General features: G+C 40.1%; 1 long non-coding RNA gene across 1 annotated transcript; it reads right to left on the reverse strand.

Annotated features, from left to right (window-relative positions):
* Window positions 1–246: 246 nt before the first annotated feature.
* Window positions 247–18,781, reverse strand: LOC117524959. The gene is made up of 4 exons (XR_004564919.1): window positions 18,771–18,781; window positions 4,868–4,874; window positions 3,943–3,948; window positions 247–439 (listed from the first exon to the last, which is right to left on the reverse strand). It is a non-coding gene; the product is annotated as an uncharacterized LOC117524959 (long non-coding RNA).
* Window positions 18,782–19,437: the final 656 nt, after the last annotated feature.

Consider the following 19,437-nt stretch of genomic DNA (forward strand, 5'->3'; position numbering starts at 1 on the left):
AAACTTTGATTCTGAGTGCTTTGGCTGCAGTCTTTACTTTGAATTATGTGATGTACTATCTGATATCAGACGTTATTTAATAACTAGGTATTGTAACTTAGTTAGTCCACAGTCAGCTTCTTGTTTTGAATTCAGCAGCTTTGAAGCACACTTTCCTGCTGTTGCACCGCACAAATGGAACCCGTACAGACTTGTGATCTCTCCATTCATATTAAGAGTTGTCATCTCTTCCCTGTTCAGCCCACTGAACCGAGTATTGTACTCATAGCGCATGCACAGCCAAGTTGGCTGAAAGTCCACAGCTCCGGAAAAATAATTAATATTCCTGACTGTGTCCGAGTGTTTGCTTGTGGGTAGGATGAATGTATTTGTCAAGAAAGGGTTATCAATAAAAATATTATTGTTACCTTCTCATCAGATAATACAGACATCCTCATCTCTTGTGGAAAAAAAAGAAGTTGAAGTTCTAAACTCAAATCAGTGTTGCTCCTTTCTTTTTTGGACTTTTATAATTTTTAGGCTATATTTTATTCACTGATACTGTTCATACTGCAATTTAATTCAGCAATTATAAAACATAGGCCACCTTGTTTTCTTTTAGGAACACAGACAAAATTTATTTTTTAATTACTCATTCAGTTGTTTTCATAAAGAAAAAACCATTTGTCCCTTGCTTTATGTTATTTTTTATTATTTTTTTATTTATTTATTTATTGTTGCTTTTTTGGCCTTGTGACAGACTGGCATCCTGTCCTGGGTGTACCCCGCCTCGCACTCTATGACTGCTGGGATAGGTTCCAGCCCCCGGCGACCCTTAATTGGACTAAGCGGTTGAAGATGAGTATTGTTGCATTTTTGTGATCCGATGATGATCCACAGCTTACAATGGTGGTTTTTGTGGTCTGTGACACCCCTACACAAGCAGAGTCACATTGAGGTCTTCATGAGCGTTTATCTTGGCGCGTCACAAAGCAAAATACTAAAAAAAAATATGATTACACCAAACCCTAACAGCAGCATTCTCATTTATAAGATGTAAATATTTATTTTCAATCAGAGCTTGATCTCGGTGATTTTGCAGAAATAGTGTCTGTGTTTATTTCACAAGGTCTAGTGGTTAGACAACGAAGAAAATTGGACTGGTGGGTCCCTCACATGGCTCACATCAACCTCTGGACAAATATAAACTACTGAGGGAGGAAATGGAACCAAAGCTGTGTTTATAAAAAAAAGAGATTTATTTATTTATTTTATTTTATTTGAAAAGCCTCTTCAGTTATTTGGATTTACTTTTTTCACATTCATTTATAGTCTTTGATGTTTCTGGCGTAGGAGGATTATGTTAAATGTTAAAGTATTGAATTGCACATCAGAGTTCTCAGTCTGATGAAGTCAGCACAACCACGTCAGCTGCATAAAGCAGAGGTGTAATTCCAAGGTCAGAAAGTTGGACACCCTCCAGTACTTGACTGCACCTTGAAATCCTGTTCATGAACATCACCAACAGGATTTCTGTTAAGGGGAAGCCCCGGTGGAGTCCAATACCCACTGCGAACAGGTCTGATGTGATGCAGAGAACAGTCCCACAGCACTCCCCACAAAACACCTTGGGGGACCCAGTTGTACACCTTTAACACGTCAAGAAAACACATGTAGACTGGTTGGGCATACATCCAAGCAATTTTCAGGATCTGTGAGCTGGTCTGCCATTCCACAACCACAATGGAACCCGCATTGTTCCTCCAGAATCCAAGGTTCAACTGTCGGTCTAAGTCTCCTCTCTAACCCTTGCCTAGGCTTTTCCAAGCAGGCGGAGAAGTGTGACTCCTTCATAATTGGAATACAGGCTCCTGCCCCCCTTTTTTTAAAGATGGGGACCACTTCCCCAGTTTACCAATCCAGAAGACTGTCTCAGACTTCCATTCAACATTGTACAGGCCTGTCAGCCATGACAGCCCAAGAACATCCAAAGAGTTTAACATCTCAGTATGAATCTTATCCACTCCTGATGAGTTGTCACCAAAAAGTGTTTTGACTCCCTCAGTAACTTCCACAAGGATGATGGCACTAAATTTGCCCAAGTCTTCCATCCCTGCCTCCTTTCAGGCAGGGTTGAGGAGATACTCAGTCTTCTTTCCACTGTCTGACAATATCCCCAGTCCAGGTTAGCAGCCCTCAACCCTTGCTGAACACAGCCTGGGCTAAAAACTGCCCGACTTTCCTGAGTTGCCTTCTGTTTTGCCAGAACTGCTTTGATGCTGACCAAAAGTCATTCTCCATCCTCTCCAAACTCCTCCCACACCCAACTTTTTGCCTCAGCAACCACTGAGACCACAGCCCCTCTGGCCTGTATCCTAGCCAGAAGGCAGCATTTTATCAAATTTTCACCAAATTTGAAATGAACATCCTGAATAAGAATATCTCAGATGATTTAAAATTTGTTCTTAAGCAGGTTTCAAAATCACTCTGTAAGGATAGACCACTTTGACTGCTATCTCCAGAGCATATGAGCGCTCTGTCACACACAGCCACTGCAGACTTCCCTGCTCCTGCTCTGGTAAATTTTCACCCTACTCCAACAAAATCGCTCACCACTTGCTCAAAAAAAAAAAAGAAAAAAAAAAGCAGGCCAGCACTGCAGGCAGCAGAGAAGAGAACACCCCTGCATTTGCAGAATTCCTTGGAACACTTGCGCGCTGTTTGGGAAGCTGAACACATGGGAATGACAGGGACATTTCAAAGGTGAATGAGATTTGCATCTGGGTTCTCTCTCAGGGAGGATATGTACTTTTTGGCGTCACCTTTGGGATCTCCAGATAAGCACGCCTGCTCGCTGAAATAGATCCTGAACAGGCCGACTGTTTTTGGATAAGGCTGAGGATTTGGGAAAGCGGTAAGTAGGGTTTCAGTCTCAGTGGCAGCATTCATTATGCTACCTGAGTTTCTTTGATGAGTAGGTTTGAATTTCTCCGATTCTGTTGCATACAAGGTCAGTTTGGATTATCCACTCTGTCTTGAAGCGTGGATCTAACAATGATGCTTAAATGATGCATTTATCAGTGGAAGAATCATGCGTCTGAAGTCTTGAACCATATGTGGTGTAACATGATCATACACTCAGCCTGGCACCATGTGTCACGTGGCTGTGAGTCACACTCTCACATCATGCCGGCAACACCGTTAACACTCACACCATGTGTTTGAAGTGCAGATGTATCATGTGCATGCACACACCATGTGCACACCATACATTGAACTTCAGACATGGGTGATTCTTAGACTACGGGCACTTATTATGTCCTTTGATCATATTGTATGAAAAACAGAAAAAAGGGGAAATTTCACACTTTTATAGTTATCTTTACAATGAAAGTGTGTTAAGAAATTTGTTCTAGTAGTCTATGATGGCTTTTTCACCTTTCTTCAGCATCATTATATGTAAATATTGCCGTTTTGTGCTTGTCCCACACCCAGACTTTTGATCTTCAATGATAAAAATGAATGGTAAAGAAACGTTTTTTCTAATGTTTTAAAATATCTCTGAATAAAATATCAGTAAAATAATCAAAACATAATTGGGGTATTCAATGTCATACAACTGTTGTGATTTTTTTAAACAAAATGTAGTTGTCCCACACTATTGCCGTAATTTCCACCACAACACTGTAATGTTTAAACAGTTTGTATGAAAGATTGTTTGGGTAGTTTCTATGGAGATAAACAGTGACATCAGAGCACATGTATATAGTGCCAAATCACAACAAACAGTTGCCCCAAGGCGCTTTATATTGTAAGGCAATGGTGTGGTGGAAATTACATTTACAAGACCAATAGTGCCCGTAGTTAAAGAATCACCCACATATGGTGTGAGGACATGTGAAAGTGGAGCAAGATGGTGTGAGCGATAAATTTGCCCCTCCAGATTTTCAAATATGTCACAACCATGAGCTGGCAAAAGAATTCCTCTGCTCCACTCAACGCTCACTCATGGTTTGTTCTACATATATGTAGGTACGTGCGTATAACCTAAATATGGCATCTGCTGCGTGGATGTATCAGCTGTACACGGCCTGAGAGACTTTCCAGGCAGTAGTGCTGAGTTTGCATTTCATGGAATGTCTATTTTTTCTCAATTGGGAATCCCCCTATTAGATGACGTAGTTGAAATCCTCCACTGCAACCTCATTTTCAAACACCATTCCTGTGACAAGTAGAAGTTAGGAAATTCCATGATTGAAAAATTACGTTGGAAAAGTCAAAGAAATTCGCCTTGAAGGTGAGTAAGATCTGTTTTCAAATCATATAGAACATTTAATTCATGTAATTACTTACCTTTCTGCGATGTTTGGTGGTGATTGAAGCCTTCTGATCTGCAAAACCGATGTTGAGTCGGCAAGACATGACGAAATTGACATTTTTTTTTACCTTGGAAACTACTGTCAGAAACTGTGTTTATACAGTGGATCGTTGCAAATCACACATTTAAATGAGATAATAATTAGCTTTGATAGAGTACCATCATTTTGCAATGTAAACATTGAGACACCAGTGACAACTTTCTGGTGTTTGTCCCTTAAAACACACAGATGTAAATTACCAAGATCTTCCCACCTTCAAATGCCCATAACTTTCTTCATATTTGACATAGAACAAATATTTAAACACCATTTTGAAGGTCTCTATAAGTTTCTTTTGCACCCACAATTTCTGTTACAATTCCTTTAAGTTTTTTGTTTTTTGTTTTTTTGTCCCATACCTAATAATATATGCTCTGGCATCAACTGACACACCAACCTTCAAACTTTCAGCTTTAAATTTTGAAACTGACCTGCTATTATTCTACTTCTGCAAATCCAGAGATTGTCACAAAGAGGCTTTACAGAATAAATAAGAGGTCGAATTCAAACACATTGCTATTCTCAGACTCCTGTCTACAAGAGATATTCCAAGGTTGAGCAAGAAGGTTTGGACTAAGGAAAGTGAGAAGCTCATGTGGGTTTAAGTAGTGTGGCGATTATCTGGAGAGAGAAGGTCCTAATGCATAAAGAAATAATGTTATAGTATATGTTTCAGAGGTGACTACATATTAATTCATTAGTTTTTGATTATGTCTGCTTTTTAGGTGTTTATTGTTATCTGCTTGATGTGGGGATTTTGTGTATTTTTTGTCTGCTCACAGTGGGGTTTCCTTGGTTTTGGCTTTACTGCACACTGTTGGTTAGTGGTAGGATTTGGGTGTGTCTTGTCTCTTTGTTTGCCACGCCCTCTTCCTATCTGTTCTCCCACACCTGCACCTCATCTGTTCTGATCATTCTTCTTATTTAAACCCTCTGTCTGCATGCATGCTTCGCCACTTCGTTGTTTCCTAGTATCTTCGTTCCAGCTCAGCTCTTGTTCACAGTTCTTGATCTTGTTATGCCATACCGTGTTTCTGAACCTCTTGCCTTGTCTTTTTGTCTCATGTTTTGGATGCTGTTGCTGATTCTGCGTACCCGTATATTGACCTATTTCTGGCTCAACAGTAAAACCTGTTTTTTACTCCAACTTCTGGTGTGAGTCTTGCATTTGTGTCCAGCATTTTTGGGCCGAGGTTCCTGTCAGTTTTTGAATTATGATCCCAACAGTGATGCCAATGCCAATGCCGCGGCCATGGCTATCAAAATAAAAGTCAAATAGCATATCTCTTAACTTACATGTAGATGCCGATTTAAACTTTTGAAGTTGCCTTGATAGAGTCACAGATTGGAGTATTGCAGTACCGGTAGATGGATCGGTGGTTTCCTGGTGTGGAAATTAGCTCACCAAAATGTTGTAGTACAGATGGCCTTTTAGGTCTTTTATCCTTTTCCACGTTGCCATCATCACAAACTTTGGAACTTTTTTCTGGAAACTAGCTCTGACCATCAAATTTTTCATCAGAGAGGTTTTCAAACAAATGTCCTGAAATGGTTTGGCAACCATTTTGAACACTTGGATAAGTAAAGCATTCTGGGAAATGAAGTATATTTCCACCATTTTCCATAATTTGAAAGTTATAATACATCAATTTAAATTGTTTTATACCATGGTCAGTGGGAATTCCATGTCTAAATGGCAAGCATTATTTTCGTGTATACGCACACGTAGTTCGGCGAGTTAAGTCACTGTTATAATCACTCTGCTCTGGTCGTCACCATAGCAATGCGCAAATCAGTTGGCGCAGATCAGCTGTGTTTTGACAGGTGAATGACAGAAACGTGATAAAACATGGATTTCCAAGTGAATTTTAATATTTTTGGCCAAAATAAAACGTTTGAGGAATGGAAAGAGGAGGAGAGCAAACGAGAAGAACAGCAAAAGCAATAAAGGTTTAACATCGGACGAACTGGACAAGATTGAAGACGGGAAAGAAGAAGAGAACGGTTCAGTCCTTGCGGGCTGCCGAGCGCTCCGCATCAAAACAGTAAGCATAGTTTCTGGACCTGTTGCCAGAGTTTGCCACAGGTCCATACAGCAGAGAGGGGGACGGTGTGAGTGGCCCGCTGTGGCGCGAGCCCGCAGACTCAGTAAGCGCATCGGAGACAAAACATAAAATAATCCCAAATACTCACACATTTTTATCAAGTTCTGTTAACTTAAATAAATATTTGTGTGTTAGCTCACTGTGTGGGACCATGGTATAAGCGGATTAAACAACTCGAAGCAGTGCATTATACGGTTTGAATGCACTTCGTGTTTTAGACTCCACGTCTGCATTCAAACTGTATAATGCATGGCTTCTCGTTGTTTAATCCTTATGTATGTTTTATAGAAGATGCTTTTATTCTTAAGTGCCAATGAGAAACATTTGCTGAAATTAAAATATAATTAAGTTTATAGTAATAATATTTGTATAAAATAACAAAGCATGATTCTGGAATACATCAAAATTATCAGTTGGAATTTCATAGAATTACAATTCTACTTCCTTCAATTCAAATTTGAATTGCAATTCTACTTCCTGTTTGCAACCTCAACTCGAATTCAATTCAAATTCTTGGAAGTGAATTGGACTTTGGGAGACATTCCCAATTCAATTTGGAATTTTGCACAAGCCTGGCCGACACACACACACACACACACACACACACACACACACACACACACACACACACACACACACACACACACACACAGATAAACGCATTCACACTCCCACACTTATGGCCAATTTCGAGTCACTAATTCATGTAAGATGCATGTCTTTGAAAGTGGGAGGAAACTGGAGCACCCGAAGGTAAATCATTCAAACACGGGAAGAACATGCAAACTCCACACAGAAAGGACCAGGTTGTTGTGAAAGTGTAGTGACACGGACCCACAACAGGGGGCGCAAATGAACGGTCAATAGATGAGCCAAAAAGTAACAATTTAATGTTGTGAAATGTGCACAACGAATATACAGACAATCTCAGAATATGATTACAGTCAAATTACAAAGGTGACGTGTGGGCAGGCTCAAGGATAGAAGACGTCTGTCCTGAGAAGGGCCGGAACCACACGATTTCTGCCACCACCGAACCTGGTGAATACTGGAGCCGCCAAGTCCCGAATTCCCAGGTGATCACCGTCTCCGACTGTCGGATCTGGTACTGCTGGCGAGAACAAAGACAGTCAAGTGTGGGTGTGTGTACACCCAGTAACAACAACGGTGGGAATGCCACCTCCACCTCTCACTCAATATGTTGCAGAGTACCGCAGTGATTCCTCAGGGGAAAAGAGTGCCGTCCTGCACTCACTCAGCTTCCACAGATAGAGGAACCGGTACTCCTGCAAACACTCACAATATACAGATATATTGTAACACAAAACGGCTGAGGATATTACCTTCAATGAAGTACGGTATCTCGGCGATGAGGTGGAGATGACGTCTGGGTTTTATGGAGTGAGGTGATGAAGAATGAGTGACAGCTGTCAGGAAGTAATGAGTAACAGCTGTCACTCCCGGCTGTGTCCGTGGCGGCAGCGCCCTCTCGTGCCTGAAGCCCGCACTTCAGGCAGGAGCCCTCTGGTGGTGGGCCAGCAGTACATCCTCTTCTGGCGGCCCACACAACACAGGTTGGAAGAAACCCTGGGACCTTCTAGCTGTGAGGCAACAGTATAACTGCTAATCCACTCATTTGCTCTTTGTACAAAAGACCTACTTCAGTAAATATCTCCAAATTTATTTGGCAAAGTGAGACTAACACTAAGCCAATTGAATGTCATGGTACAAATTACCAATGGGGGATGCTTGGTGCAAGAGTGTGCATTCTTGTTTAAAAAGATTTTAGACTTCTTTAAGACCTCAAACATATTTCCATAAATTATATCACAGTTTTTCTCTGTTGATTTGGCTCTTTTCTTGAAACAGAAATGACATTCTTAAAATTATAACATCATTTGGCCAAACAGTCTTACAGTTCTGCTCAACATTACAGTTCACTAGAAAAAGCTCATATCTCTCCCAAAACTGTTCACACATGCTTCACTAGATTCCTTTTCCATATAAAGAGTCAGTACCATCAAAATTGCAAAGATCCTTCTCAATTGCTTTGGCTCATTTGCATTCACTTAGTGCATTTGCCAAAATAACCTGGATGGTTCAGCACAACACCATGGATCACCTGCAAAAGCTCATATCTCTCCCAAAACGGTTTAACCATGTGTCAAAACTAAATTCCTTTCTCATATAAATAGTCAGTGCCCCCAAAATGCATTGTCCCTTTGGCATTGTGTGAGCACTGCAAGTCAAAATGCCGAGATGTTGTGTCACTGCGGCAGAGGTCTAGCTAACGGAATACAATTATGTATAAAACTGAAGAAAAAGGATTTCACAGTAAGAGCAGCCTCCAAAGTTTGGCATCAAACACTGCACTCATACTGCAAAGGAAATTATAACCATTTTTATTCACACACATGAAGTAACTTCCATACATTAGAGTACATAAAGAAAAGGTATACACTATTCTGTACATGTAAAATGTAAATAAAAACAAAAAAGAAAAACTATATCTAGCCTACAGTGCTGTAAATAAAGTTTGATAACTACAGTAACACTTTAACTGGTCGCTGTCGTCACCCTCCCTCTCCTGGTTGCCATCCAGAATGAGTTACAATGTAATTGTATTGCTGTTTTACTTAGAATTGTAATGCATCACTGCACAGTGACTGGAATACTACTCTAAACTGTATCAATAATTCCAATTTATTTTCTTTGTCATTTTTATAGTATCATACTGTAACATCACACTGAGGTAAGATATTACAGTACTGTAGGCCTACACACACACACACACACACACACACACACACACACACACAAACGGAATGATTAGTTTATACATGTCTTGCTTTACAGTATGCACAGTACTGTATACTGTAATGTCTCCTATACAATTCTGTAATTCCATCATTGACTGTGTACATCCCTGTTTTCCCTGCAAAAGGTTTGGATGATGGATGAGACTGTAGAGTGAGGCATATGAGGCACTCCTCCTCCTCTTCTTCATCTTCTTCCTCCTTCTCTTCCTATTCCTCGAGCAGGAAGTTGCCCTTATTTAGCTCTATATATACATGTTTGGCAGCGTTTACAATCATAGACAGCACTTGTCAGATAACTAAACAAACTGTTTGATTGGACATCTGAGATGTGAGAAACTCCTCCTTCATTAGTCAAGTTCTAATTTCACCTGACTGTCAATTACTGTCATGAATTTATCAAATGTTCCAAGAAATTCATATTTGGTGTTCATGGTATTACTGTATGTTCTTGACTAATTTTGACAATTCAACAGACTGTCATAAATGTCATGTTTGTACCATGAGTGAAATGTGTAGTGCTTTTAATGTCTTCCGCCGCTGTCTCTATTTGTCAAATTAAAAGCACCTGTTTACAGCAGATTACAAAAAGACAAAGTGCATATGTGCATATGTGCGTGCGTGCGTGCGTGCGTGCGTGCGTGCAATTTTGATCATGTACAAATTCTGGAGAAATGACATTTGCCATTTGGTGTACTTATATATTTTGGGTCAAGGATGAACTGTGCCAAAACTGAATGTTGACACGATTAATATTTTTAGAGAAACTACATATATTAGCTAACCACACTGAACAGTGGACAGTATATATTATATATTAAGGGCATGTGGACATGCATGGTTTTATTTAGTAAGTTTAATGTAAGTACATAATATAATTGTAAATATGTTAAAAATACATGGCTGACACAAGAAAGTGAAAACACGTATTTCCATTGTGGTCCATTTAAAAATCAAATGAAAAAATAGAAGTAATAATAATAATAATAATAATAATTATTATTATTATTATTATTATTATTATTATTATTATTATTATTATAGTGTGTATATGACAACAAGAACCTAAAAAATTCATAAATTTATCAAATGTTCCAAGAAATTCATATATGGTGTTCATAGTATTATGTTCTTGGCTAATTTTGACAATTGAACAGACTATTGTGCATATGATGACTTACATATTGAAATCATGCTGACATGTTTTGGAGACAACAACCATTAGACTGAGAATCAACTCATCAGTTTAGATCAGCAGGATCTATTTATTTCGAAAATGTGCTGAATGTGGCCTCATTGTGTTAACTGTAGGCTGCTTGTACTTAACCATTTGCAAAGATGCACTGAGACACTTGAGACATGTACTAAGACATTTGCAATTTGATGAAATCAATGAGAAATGGCATTCTGCTGTGAACAATTGCAATTGGGGATTTGTCCATGTTATTTTGAGAATGTCATTTCTGTTTCACGAAATGCCAAACCAGTGGAGGAAAAACTGTAATGCACTAATTTAGTCGGAAAAATTAATGAAAATCAGTCTGCAGTCGGAGACAATATTAGGCTTTGTGGTAAAGTCGAATCCTGCCATGTGACCGCTGACCTCCTCATGATCGCTGCATATTGGCAAAATGCCCTTGTGACTGATCATTTAAATTATAGCTTTCCCAAATGAATATAAATTTATGAATTATGATTCATTTGCTTGTCATATGATTTGCAGTTTCACATGCCATTGTTTTTGTCAGCACAGTTTATCTCCAGCGTGCCTTCAAAGGTGTTTATGGTTGAGTGGGTACAATACTGCACAACTGAAAACATCACAAATAAAATGGGAGCCAGCGACATATCAGAAACTGAAATACTTTGTGCATAAAATGTTGCATAAAGTAGTAGACAAACGAGAGTGCTAAAAGCATATTTTCGATGAAAAAAGATGGAAAGTAAGACCAGGATGCTGGTTGGAGAAATCCCGAGCATGGAGTATGTGGGTGGATAGAGCACCGTGGTCAGATGGTGGCGAGCACTGAACAATTTAAAGTTTCCATGAAAGAAGCGATAGCATAACAATCATCACTATTGAAACACTATGCAAAACAGGAGAGTATCTGTCAAGCTCTGTTATCAATACTGAGGCTCAGCTACATGCCCTTGAAGATGTGGCAGCACATGTTGGACTGCACTCTGACATCGCTAAGACATAATTTATCTCTCCTACCATTAGCTCCTCCATGGCTGTCAAATCTGATGACCCAATCAAGCACAGTGATGACTTCAAATACTTGGAGTCATGGATCATAGACTTTGGGGAGGATTTTAAGACCTGCAAGACACAGGGTTGGGCATCAGGTAATAAGATCAAAACAACAAAATCTGGTGATCTAATCTTCCAAACAACCTTAAAATTGATCTATTTATGACAGTCATTGAACACATTTTGATGTATGGCTCAGAAACCTGGATGCTTAATACCACCACTAAGCAAGCGTCTAATTCAACGTAGAGCCCCATTTGCTGGTCACTGCTACAGAGCAAGAAACAGACTAGTCCCAACCTATTACTTTGGAAACCATCAAAGAACAGCCAACTGACATTCTCAGACCTGCTTAGTCTGGACCCCAGCATCTGTGTAGAGAATTTGGGAGTACTCATGGGTGACCTTGATTGTTGGTGTTCGATTGTGTGCTGTCTCTTGCCCACAGCGCCAGATGACGACGGTGATGCAGCTGTATACAAAAAATGGCAGATGTATCATTAACGTCTCTGTGAGACCAGGTCAATCAGTGACTAGAAGTCGGTGGATTTTGTAAAACTGTTTTCGTAATTACAATTTTGGATTTTATTGTTATTAAAGACTAAGAACAGGTACCGTATTTCCCAGAGTATTAGTTATATTTTTATTTATTATTAGTATTATAGTCATATCAGAGTATAGTACCTCTTGAAAATCCCATATATAAGTCATGCTGGAGTATAAGTCACACATTTTTTTCTATATTGTAAGCTCTTTCAGTTTTGTTTCTCTTTTTTTGTGCATTGTAGTGTATTTTTTTTACTATTGCCATTTATTTTTCTATTTTTAGAGTTTATTGTGTTTAGTGCTTTGATTCCTGGGAAAATCCTATCTAAATACTCATTCTAATTATTAATAACAATGAAAGTGTGATTTTTTTTTTTGGTATATACATAAATCACACCAGAGTATAAGTTGCAGGGTGTCCCAAACTGGTAAAAAACAAAAAAAAGTGCAACTTACGTCCTGTATAGGCCCTGAGCAGTGTTGCCACAGTTACTTTGAAAAGTTACTTTATGCGGTTACGTCATTAGCAGCTTTATGATGTTACTTTATTAGGAGCTGATGACAATATGTAACTAATAAGTAATGTAACAAGTAATCTAACTTGATTACTCTTAAGATTGAGTAATCAGCAAAGTAACTAATAGCTACTTTTCTGAGAACTCAGTCTTAAAAATAACCAAGTTAGATTACGTGTTACTTCATGCGTTACATTCAGTAGCTGCCGACAAGTTGGCTGCAGCCAACTGTATAAAGTAAATGTAAAATGTGACTGTTTAAAGTAACTAATAAAGTCATTTTTTTAAGTTACTCTGAAAACACTGGCCGTCAGGATTCCCCGATGAAGATGCAACTTCCCCTAGAGAGTACACCAGTGGATCACAGCTAAGTCCAGTACCCAGTTACAGATGGGTGCCCCAATGCACAATAAAGTGTCTTTACCAAGGACACAAACAGGGAGCATAACTTATTATAAAATATAACAATATTTTAATAAAGTTGGTGTGAAGCATATATGGTAATCATTAGTGACACATCAACATGTGAGTTGGCTTAAGGAGGCCAAATCATATAATGTGACCTTCTGAAGTCAGTTTGAGGAAGGCGGAGAAGTCTTGGCAGCCTTTATGTCTCCTGGTTAACTAGACATGTGATCAGCACTGCTGTCTGCTGTTTGCCCTGCAGTCAACCTGGTCAGGCTTCAGAGGCGGCACTGCCTGCAGGCTCACTCACTCACTCACTCACTCACGGTAAGACGCAACATATCTTTCACTCATTTCACTCATCAAAACTAATGTTCATATCTATTTGCGTGTTAGATGTTGCTCTCTTCACACTTGTTCTGTTTGGTTCACTTCTTTTTGAGCAGTTAGATTTTTGGGTGCTTCCTATTGCTGCAGTTGTTGTTGACAGAAATTAAATTAACAAAGTGATTTATTCTTTTTATAACTGAGTTGATGCTTCATCTGTACTATTGTATTACTGACGTCTTACTACCGCCGGTCACACCTTCCTTTGACAAACACAATGATTCCCTCAAATGTGCACCTGTTGGTTCAGTTTACCTTAGAATGATTCCACAATATTTGTTTGAAACATTGTAATGGGCTTTTACATTTCTTTCCTTAACACAGTATAACACACTGCAAAGGTTTTCACACCCACTAAGCAAACACTTTAAGTGCATTTGTGTCCTGCTCAGCTGTAGGAGCTACTCCTGGAAAAAAAAAAAAAAAACCTGTGGGAACGCCGTGTAAAATATTTTTTTGCCGCTACAAGAACAGAATGTTCTGGTTGTGTTCTGCCATTTAAATGTGATTTAGGTACTGTTGGGCCTTTGTTAAGGTGGTGCTTGCTTGTAACCCTTGTGCCTTGCTTGCTGGAATAGAAATCAGATTAGAGTGACATCAAGACAATTATGTGATCCTCCTCAATGTTCCTCTTGTGAGCAGACATTTATATTTGTGTGTGTGTTACTATGTCAACTAGACTGATGTTTCCTCTGTAACCAATGCAATGCTTCATAAAGCTGGACCTACTTGGTTTCACTCCACATCACTGAGTCCATACGCCATCATTAAAGTCCTTATGTGATGGTTGAACTGAGTGAGAGCGTCTCAGATCAGAAGGCAGATGAATGTGCCAGAGGCTTTAAACACCTGAGCCAGTTCTCCGAGTCAATGACCCCAGATCAGTATGATTATTCTGGTCTGCTTTGTTGGGAGAAAACAGCTGGCTAAAGCTACGCACGCCCTCTGTAGTACAAGATTTAGCCATGTTGGCTCAGTTTGAGAAAATAAGCCCAACAAAATAAATGACCAGCAACTGTGCAGATGAGGTGTACATTTGCACAAACCATGGCTAAAACCTGTCAAACACAATTTTACCTAACTTCACACATTACAGAACGTGTAACTAAACAATATACAGTATGTATTTGTAAACTTGATGTCTATTTGACTATATGTCTACTATTATTATCTATATTATAATAGCCAAGTGGCCTCTGTGTGTGTGCATAAGCATGGCTTCAATCACGGTGAAACCAGGGAGAGCTGACATTTGCCATTTGATATGCTTATGTAGTTTGTGCCAAGGATGAATATGAATGCTGCAAAAACAGAAAGTTAATAGGACAAGTATTTCTTGAGAAATCAGCAATTTTATCTAACCAATAAACAATGGACGCTGTGCTGCAATGCACCATGGAAGTTCAGGGGCTTGAGGTTTTAAATGTTGTTACTGTCATTTATGTTAAACAGTGTTGTTAGTGGTTGTCCATTCGGCTGCTCCCGTTTTGTGTTCGGGGTCGCCACAGCGGATACAACCAGATTTATTTATTGTGTTTTTTGTAGTTCAATTGGTTTAGTCATTTTAGTTAAGTGTTACCATGAGTAACGTAAATGTCACGGTGGTACCATGAGTGAAATGTGTAGTGCTGGTAATGTCTTCTGCCGCCGTCTCTGTTTGTCAAATTAAAAGCATCTGCTTACAGCAGATTGCAAAAAGACAAAGTACATGCGTGCGTGCGTGCGTGCAATTTTGATCATGTACAAACTATGGAGAACTGCCATTTTCCATTTAGTGTGCTTATATATTTTGGGTCAAGGATGAACGGTGCCAAAACTGAACGTTCATATGATTAATATTGTTAGAGAAGCTACATATATTAACTAATGGGCCTTTCACACTGAATATGTCAAATGCGGCAAAAATTGGTCTAAAAAGCATTATTTTCAATGAGACGCTTTGCTTTTTAGATGCCTCAGAAGTGTTGCGTTAAACGCTTCTGACGGGAGCGCGCAGGCTGACGCAGTCAAAGTTCAATCCAATCCAACTTTCGATGCTCTGAGCTGTGACGTACCTTCGCGTTGTCCAATAGGAACGATGCGTCGGGCCAAAACAGGGAAGACTAGTGGCAGAAACCACTGATCTCTACAAAATGGATTGGTGTAGAAACCACTAATCTCTACAAAATGGATCAGTGTAGAAACCACTGATCTATACAAAACAAATGTGTCACAGGACTGCTCATTTATAGAGCAGTTTTCTGAAGAAAAATCCTTGGAAATGTTTTTTGTTGTTGTTGTTTGTTACCTCAGAATTTCTGATTACTGTTAAAAAAAAAATTTATAACGCTTGTAATTAAAATAGCTAAATAAATCAATAAAAGATTCTTTAGAAACCTTTCATAAGTAAATTAAAACCACCTGTTATTTCAACATAAGGAACCTTGGACATTTATTTTTACACAAAATAACATGGAAATTTGTACATTTTTTAAAATCTGGTAGATTATTTATATCTCATTTCAACCAGAAAATCAGACACTGTAAATAAATACAAATGTTTATTATAAATGCAACAGGAAATAATTTAACAATGACTGCAGTGTGATTGTAAAGTAGGATTTCTGTGACATAAACCTCATGATGAATTTTTTTATAGTCATTTCAACTTGTAATTTTGTCAAAATATGTAATTGCCTTTAATGTTGTTATCAGGACAGTCATTTCTAAAATATGAATTTGAGCACAATAAGTGGAGAGCTTCTACCTGTGCAAATGTCTTTGGACTTTGATTCGTGGACATTTTTAATGATCCGTTTGTTAAAATATAAAATGAAACCGTTTTAAAAAATAATAAAATAGTTGCTGTTGAAAGAGCCTTTTATTTAGAAGCAGGTGATGTTCTGCTGAATTCTCGGGACCAGATGAAGGTCTCTTCTGCAGCTTTGAACTCTGGTGGTGTTGCTGAAGAGCAGAGATGTTTTCTTTCGACTGGACTTCGTGGTGTTCAGCTCGTCAATGGAAGTTTGGTTGTCTGCACAGCAAATGTTCCTGATTGGGACAAATAAAAATATTTCTTTAAATATAAAGAAACACTAAACAGTTTATATATAAAAAAGGGGGGGAAAAAAAACGGGGGAAAAAAACGATGGAAAAAAAAACGCCCGAAACAATAAGTTATTTAAAGTTGAGCTTTTGTGGTGTCTGAAAAAAGCTGTAGCTTTATTTGGTAAAAATAAAAAGACTGAACCATTTACAAATTAAAGTGTTCACTCAGATCAACTGTGCTAAAAGGCTACACTAACATTAGCCAATCATTAAACCTTCACAGCAGTTCAGTAAACGTCACATTTTATTTTTACATCATTCTCACCTCGATAAAGCTGCAGAACTAAACTCCGTTGGGCAAACTGGGACTTCGCATATATCCAAAAAGTGGGAGATTTCGGACTGAGTGGGTTTGCTCCATCACCTCGGCTGCCTGCCTCGCTCTGCCCAGTGATGATGCCTGAAGGCCGGCTTCTCCGTGCGGGTCGGCCCGCTGCCGCGGTTCGATCGATATCCCACCAAGTTGTCAGTCCTCCCTCGGTCAGCGTCACTCCGAAAAGTAGCTGAAAAAAGCTTCTCCCAGCAGGGTGATGGGAGAATCGTTCTACTGCTGTTTTTGAAAGCTTTTTTGTGGTTCAGGTGACCCAAATTCAAGATGGCGATCGCTGAAATTTTTTCAGGTTGTGGATACAGCCAGAGTGTGACGTAGCAATCTCCGCCCCCTTGCTGCTTCCGAAGCGACACGTCTGACGTCACGCATCAGATGCATCAGACGCATTGGACAGATTGGGGGGAAGCGTTGACGGATTGGCCTGACGTATTCAATGTGAAAGGCCCTTAACAACACTGAACAGTGGACATTGATATTTACATTCTGGACTCACTCACTATTCCAGCAGGGGGCAGTAAATCATCTATATATTAAGAGCATGTGTGCATGCGTGATTTTATTTAGTAAGTTTAATGTAACTACATAATATAATTGTAAAAACATTAAAATACATGGATGACACAAGAAAGTGAAAACATTTATTTTCATTGTGGTCCATTTAAAAATCAAATGACAAAATAGAAGTAAAAATAATAATAATAATAATAATAATAATAATACCGATAATAATAATGATAATAATGATAATAATAATAGTGTGTATATGATAACAAGAACATTTATAAATACATTATATACAATTTATAAATACATTAAGACAGTAAATTACCATTAAAAATTATGTAATTAACAGAAAATAAAAAGGATGAGTTCTTCAAAAAAAACTATTGAGGTCTAAGGTTTTAAAAAACATTCTATATTCACACACCATTCCAACTCATTATAGAGAATTTGTGGGTAACACCACCCAGTCCAGAGCCCGTGGATCTGCACAGGCAATGCGCGAGTTTATTATTAACCATCAAACAACCAAGTGCAGCTCAAGCAAAGCCGCCCAGACCTCCCGATCCACACACACCTCCCCCAGCTCCTCCGGGGGAACCCCAAGGCGTTCCCAAGCCAGCTGAGAGATGTAGTCCCTCCAGCATGTCCTGGATCTTCCCCGGGGCCTCCTCCCAATGGGACGTGCCCAGAACACCTCTCCAGCGAGGCATCCAGGGGGCATCCGGAAGAGATGCCCGAGCCACCTCAACTGACTCCTTTTGATGTGGAGGAGCAGCTGCTCGACTCCGAGCTCCTCCCGAGTGACCGAGCTCCTCACCCTATCTCTAAGGGAGCGCCCAACCACCCTGCGGAGGAAACTCATCTCGGCTGCTTGTACTCGCGATCTCGTTCTTTCGGTCATGAGCCAAATCTCATGACCATAGGTGAGTATCGGAACGTAGATCGATCAGTAAATCGAGAGCTTTGCCCCCCTACTCAGCTCTCTCTTCACCACGACGGTCCAATACAGCGACCGCATCACTGCAGATGCTGCACCGATCCGTCTATCAATCTCACGCTCCATCCGTCCCTCACTCGTGAACAAGACCCCGAGATACTTAAACTTCTCCACTTGAGGCAATGACACTCCACCGACCTGAAGAGGGCAAAGCAACTTTTTCCGGTCGAGAAACATGGCCTCGGATTTGGAGATGCTGATCTTCATCCTGGACGCTTCACACTTGGCTGCAAACCGCCCCAGTGCACACTGAAGATCCTGATTTGATGAAGCCAACAGAACCACATCGTCCGCAAACAGCAGAGACGAGATTCTATGGTTCCCAAACCAGACCCCCTCTACACCCTGGCTGCGCTTAGTACTCCTTCCACCGCCCGACAACATCCCCAGTCAGGGGGATGTCAGCTCCCCACCCGCACCGTAAACAGTGCTGGTGGAGAGCTGCTTCCGCATCCTGAGGCACCGGACAGTTTGACAGAATCTCTTCGAGGCTGACCGATAGTCCTCCTCCATGGCCTCCCCGAACTCCTCCCAGACCTGACTTTTTGCCTCTGCGACCGCACGGGCTGCGGCACGCTTGGCCTGCCAGTACCTGTCAGCTTCCTCCGGGGTCCCACCTACCAACAAAGATAAGTAGGACTCCTTCTTCAGCTTGACAGCATCCCTTACTTCCTGTGTCCACCACCAGGTTCGGGGATTGCTGCCGCGACACGCACCAGAGACCTTGTGACCACAGCTACAAGCGGCCGCATCAACAATGGAGGTGGAGAACATGGTCCACTCAGACTCCATGTCTCCAACCTCCCCCGGGATCTGGGAGAAGCTCTCCCGGAGGTGGGAGTTGAAGACCTCACTGACAGAGGGTTCCGCCAGTTGTTGCCAGCAGACCCTCACAATGCGTTTGGGCCTGCCAGGTCTGACCGGCTTCCTCCACTCCCAGCGGATCCAACTCACCACCACGTGGTGATCAGTCGACAGATCGGTCGAGATATATATATATACAAGGTCTGTTAGAAAAGTATCGGACCTTTTTATTTTTTTCAAAAATCTGATGGATTTGAATTATATATATATATATATATATATATATATC

The sequence above is a fragment of the Thalassophryne amazonica genome, chromosome 14, assembly GCF_902500255.1.
Source record: "Thalassophryne amazonica chromosome 14, fThaAma1.1, whole genome shotgun sequence".
NCBI classification, from domain to species: Eukaryota; Metazoa; Chordata; class Actinopteri; order Batrachoidiformes; family Batrachoididae; genus Thalassophryne; species Thalassophryne amazonica.